At 42.6% G+C, this 6,000-nt stretch overlaps 1 protein-coding gene across 1 annotated transcript in view; it reads left to right on the top strand.

The window, feature by feature from the left end:
* The first annotated feature begins 2,669 nt into the window (after nt 1–2,669).
* The window catches only part of LRRC56 (leucine rich repeat containing 56), a 133,983-nt gene continuing 130,652 nt past the window's right edge, over nt 2,670–6,000 (top strand). Inside the window, exon 1 of the mRNA XM_069965484.1 lies at nt 2,670–2,829. The gene's annotated coding sequence lies outside the window, so the exon portion shown is untranslated. The remainder of the gene's footprint in view (nt 2,830–6,000) is intronic.

Genomic DNA, 6,000 nt, shown 5'->3' with positions numbered 1-6,000 from the left:
GCCTGATGTGAATGACTAAGTCATCAGTCACCCGTCTTGCATGGCAATCCGTGTGTCGAAGAAATTGATGTTAATATCCTAAATATGTGCCCAACGTAAAAATCCTTAATTTTACTTATTAAGTAATGCTCCCCCCTTAGACCTTAAATTTTTTTAAAAAAATCACCTTAAAAATTCCCTACTTAATTCGGATACATTTGAAAAAACAGATCCCCATTTCCAAATTTGATGCCCATGGTGTGTTTGCCATTTAAACATCTCCACACCAGATTAATGCCTCACACCAGTGCACCGTCCAACCCATACCCCAAGAACAGTAGCAACCCTAAAATAATCCCCACGACTATGCTTCAAAAAGTGTGGATTTCACCTTTTGTGAACTATAGCCGTGGGGTTCAATCCCTGGTACCCGTGTCAAGTAACACTACTCACCGTTTTGTGAGCGGGTACTAACTGTTCTTGAGGTATTTTGTGGATATCATGAGAGTAGTGAAATCTTGTACCACAAATCCCGATGGGGTTCTTCTGTGTGCAAATGATTTCAAGCCTCTCATGCAGTCACGCGTGGAATAAGGCTGTCTATGGGGTATATATCATGGAGGCTGCGGTCCTTCAACTGTGATATAAAAAACCACCACAGTTAGTTACAGCAACAAACTGTTGCTGAAAGGCAGGTTAACTTGCCTTATTAACGGGTGCCTTTACAATGGGAGGCTTTTTTGTGGTTCCCTGCTGGCTAAAATCCACAGCGCATCGTAGGCTGATTTTATGCCACCTTCAGTACTATGGGGCTGGGCGCAAATACCCAGTTCAGTGCAGAACTGCGTATGTCCGTCCAGCACCCTAGTACTGAATGCCATTTGGTCAACGGTATAAAAATGCCCTGTGGATTTTACTCAGCAGACCCGCAGCCACATGTGAAGGTACCCATAGGGTGAGGTTTTTTGGGAGTGACAAAAGAGAGGGTGGTAGGTCACTCCCATACACCATCAGGGGTTTTTCCCCTACCCACTTTAAAAGAGAAGTCCAGGCAATCAATAACTTTCTGTACCCTTACTTGACCCAGAAACTTATAAATTGACCGGACTTATCCTTTAAGTCAGCTGATGACAGCACTTAAAAAACACAAAAGCATACATCCATTGGATTGGACGCTACACTCGGTTAGGACATCAAACTGGTGTTAAAAATATATATATATATATATATATATATATATATATATATATAATGTGTGTGTGTGTGTATCGCCAACAGCCATAGGCCCAGATTCAACAGGTTTGACACCAAAGTAGTTGCGTCAATTTGTAAAGCAAGTGCCAGTGAGGTGTCAATTTAATGAAAATTGGACACATTTTTGGATAATGGAACTGGGGTAAAGCCTTCTTGAATCTGGGCCTTTTTAAATGTCCTTTTTTCACCTCATGGATTCTATAGGTGAGGTTCTCTGTCTATTTTACCGTATCCGTATCCTGCTAGACTAGCTGTAATGTTAGAGGGTTTTTTGCAACGTTGACTGTCCTGTGCTGAACTCTACATCAACATGTTGTCATGTTTAAAGAATGATTTTTACAAACGTGCATATCCTCAGCTTCAAACTTCATTTGTCTGTACTAGGTCCTTCTGGGTCCAAAAGAATACTACTCCTACTAATGCCCCCACCGTCAATTGACTATTTGGAAACATACTGGATGGAATCAAGAGCTGCGGAAGCTGCCATCTCAACTTGTCTGTTTTTAACAATACTGGCCTGAGAGCCATCAACTGCTGCCTTCTTCTGCTCCTCAACTGGTCTGTTTTTAATAATACTGACATTGAATCAATCAACTGCTGCCTCCTCCTCCTCAAGTAGCCTCTCCTCGATAATATTGGCCTTGAATTAATCAACTGCTGCTTCTTCCTCCTCAATTAGCCTCTCCTCGATAATACTGGCCTTGAATCAATCAACTGCTGCCTCATCCTCCTCAATTAGCCTCTCCTCGATAATACTGGCCTGGAATCAATCAACTGCTGCCTCCTCCTCCTCCTCAAGTAGCCTCTCCTCGATAATACTGGCCTGGAATCAATCAACTGCTGCCTCCTCCTCCTCCTCATGAACGATTTCATGCAGCCAGCTGGTGAAGAAAGGACACAGCACCGGACTCATGGCGTGGACCAGCATGAGCTCAGCCACCAGGTCACTGCCTACCTTGATTCCACCCTGCCCCAAAGTGTCACCGACTCCGTGCAGTACTGGGCAGAAAACTGGAGATTTGGCCTCAACTGGCAGTTTGCCTTAGCTCTGCTGTCCTGCCCAGCCAGTAGTGTGGCATCAGAGAGGGTATTTAGTGCGGCGGGCAGGCTCGGACTGGGCCACCGGGGAGCCGGGGGTTTCCCCGGTGGGCCCCTCCCCCTTCCTGCCTGTTGGTGGGCCCCTGCAGAGCAGGATTAGGCAGAGCAGCGTTAGGTGTGTGCTGCTGTCATCTGACTGGGCCCTGGGTGATGTTTCCCAGCCAGATGACAGCACGTTCCAGGGCCCCCTGATACAGGCAGATCCGTGGGCAGCTCTCCTAGGGCCCTCAGTGGGCCCCAGCACGCTGGTCCTCCTCACCCTGGGCCTGTCATAGATGCTGGTGTCAGGCTGTGCAGGAGGAGCAGAACGCTGCAGCTGTGACAGGAGCTCTGGCTGCTCTTCTCCTCACCAGCCTCCTGCTCGGACTAAAGTGAAAGAAGATCTTATCAGCAGCGTCCAGGAGGTCAGATGTGACCACTGAACAGTCAGGCAGAGGTCAGTCAGCTCCCCCTCCCTCCTCTGCTGTCCTGGGGCCTGAAGAGAAAAAAGCTCCACAGGTATGGTGGTAATGGAAGGTCTGACATGTGACTGGAGGTGCAGGGTGACTATACTGTATGTGTGATGTGTGACTGAATCTGCAGTGTGTGTATATAGATATAATAGTATGTGGTGTGCAGTGTGTATATAGATATAATAGTGTGTGGGGTGCAGTGTGTGTATATAGATATAGTGTGTGGGGTGCAGTGTGTGTATATAGATATAATAGTGTGTGGGGTGCAGTGTGTGTATATGGATATAATAGTGTGTGGGGTGCAGTGTGTATATAGATATAATAGTGTGTGGGGTGCAGTGTGTGTATATAGATAGAATAGTGTGTGGGGTGCAGTGTGTGTATATAGATAGAATAGTGTGTGGGGTGCAGTGTGTGTATATAGATATAATAGTGTGTGGGGTGCAGTGTGTGTATATAGATATAGTGTGTGGGGTGCAGTGTGTGTATATAGATATAGTGTGTGGGGTGCAGTGTGTGTATATAGATATAATAGTGTGTGGGTGCAGTGTGTGTGTGTATATAGATATAATAGTATGTGGGTGCAGTGTGTGTATATAGATATAATAGTGTGTGGGGTGCAGTGTGTGTATATAGATATAATAGTATGTGGGTGCAGTGTGTGTATATAGATATAATAGTGTGTGGGGTACAGTGTGTGTATATAGATATAATAGTGTGTGGGGTGCAGTGTGTGTATATAGATATAGTGTGTGGGTGCAGTGTGTGTATATAGATATAATAGTGTGTGGTGTGCAGTGTGTATATAGATATAATAGTGTGTGGGGTGCAGTGTGTGTATATAGATAGAATAGTGTGTGGGGTGCAGTGTGTGTATATAGATAGAATAGTGTGTGGGGTGCAGTGTGTGTATATAGATAGAATAGTGTGTGGGGTGCAGTGTGTGTATATAGATAGAATAGTGTGTGGGGTGCAGTGTGTGTATATAGATAGAATAGTGTGTGGGGTGCAGTGTGTGTATATAGATAGAATAGTGTGTGGGGTGCAGTGTGTGTATATAGATAGAATAGTGTGTGGGGTGCAGTGTGTGTATATAGATAGAATAGTGTGTGGGGTGCAGTGTGTGTATATAGATAGAATAGTGTGTGGGGTGCAGTGTGTGTATATAGATATAATAGTATGTGGGTGCAGTGTGTGTATATAGATATAGTGTGTGGGGTTCAGTGTATATATGTGTGCTTGTGTGACTGAATCTGCAGCGTGTGTATATAGGTATAAGGTGTGGGGGTGCAGAGGGTATATATGTGTATGTGTGACTGCAGTGTGTATATAGGTATAAGGTGTGGGGGTGCAGTGTGTATATATGTGTGCTTGTGTGACTGAATCTGCAGAGTGTATATATGTGTATGTATGACTGAATCTGCAGTGTGTATATAGGTATAAGGTGTGGGGGTGCAGTGTGTATATATGTGTATGTGTGACTGACTGCAGTGTGTATATAGGTATAAGGTGTGGGGGTGCAGTGTGTATATATGTGTATGTGTGACTGAGTCTGCAGCGTGTGTATATAGGTATAAGGTGTGGGGGTGCAGTGTATATATGTGTATGTCACTGAGTCTGCAGCGTGTGTATATAGGTATAATGTGTGGGGTGCAGTGTGTATATATGTGTATGTGACTGAATCTGCAGCGTGTGTATATAGGTATAATGTGTGTGGGTGCAGAGGGTATATATGTGTGCATGTGACTGACTGCAGTGTGTATATAGGTATAAGGTGTGGGGGTGCAGTGTATATATGTGTATGTATGACTGACTCTGCAGGGTGTGTATATAGGTATAATGTGTGTGGGTGCAGTGTGTGTATATATGTGTATGTGTGACTTGACTCTACAGTGTGTATATAGGTATAAGGTGTGGGGGTGCAGTGTATATATGTGTGACTGACTCTGCAGGGTGTGTATGTATATATATATATATATATATATATATATATATATATATATAGGTATATACAGCAATGTAGTGCTGGCCTATATATATATGTATATACAGCAATGTAGTGCTGGCCTATATATATATATATATATATATATATATATATATATATATATAGGTATATACAGCAATGTAGTGCTGGCCTATATATATATATATATATATATATATATATAGGTACATACAGCAATGTAGTGCTGGCATATATATATATATATATATATATATATATATATATATATATATATATATATATAGGTATATACAGCAATGTAGTGCTGGCCTATATAAGCATATATGTACCATGCAGCCTACAAACAGGATACATATATGCTTGTATAGGCCACTACATTGCTGTATTGGAGTAGTACATTGGTAATAACATTGGTCTTGTTTTTTTTGGTTTGGTCAGTAACAGTGTGACTGTATGGTCATAATATAGCAACAAGATTATATATATATATATATATATATATATATATATATTATGTGTGTGTGTAATTTTTTTTGTTCTACCCCCTATTAGTGTTGGGGTCACTTCCATACACTCAGCCACCACAGAGCTATTCTGTGTATTCTGGTCTCCCACTCAGCATCCAGTGTACAATGCACCCAGGATCCTCCGACTACAACAGCTGCAAACACTACAACTCCCAGCATTTACTGACAGCACACAGTCCTCAGGATATGGTGGGAGTTGTAGTATATCTGAATAGAAAATCCCCTAATAGCTGGTGCTGTAGATTTATTGATGGATCTTCAGTTGTTAAAGGATTCTCCTCTCTGGAACTACAACTTCCAGTATACCCTGAGAGCTTTATAAGTGTAGGGCATTCTGAGAGTTGTAGTTTGACTAGTTGTGGACACGGATCAATCAGCATAGAATTGGGTCAGCACTCTTAATGGTTCTTCATTGGTGGGCCCCCAGGATGATTTTCCCTGGTGGGCCCCAAGTAGCCAGTCCGACACTGGCGGCGGGTAACATAGTAACACCGCAAAGAACGAGGCTCTTTTGCCACAGTGTGGAGATGCTGACGTTTGTGAAGATGAATCGTGCCTGGATTACATCGGATTATACCACCCCCTGCCTGATATGAATGACTAAGTAATCAGTCACCCGTCTTGCATGGCAATCCGACATCAAACTGGTGTTAAAAAAAATAAATATATATATATATATATATATATATATATATATATATATATATTGTGAGACACTGAA

This window comes from Dendropsophus ebraccatus, chromosome 4 (assembly GCF_027789765.1).
Source record: "Dendropsophus ebraccatus isolate aDenEbr1 chromosome 4, aDenEbr1.pat, whole genome shotgun sequence".
Taxonomy (NCBI): Eukaryota; Metazoa; Chordata; class Amphibia; order Anura; family Hylidae; genus Dendropsophus; species Dendropsophus ebraccatus.
This window is presented reverse-complemented; position numbering and strand designations above follow the sequence as displayed.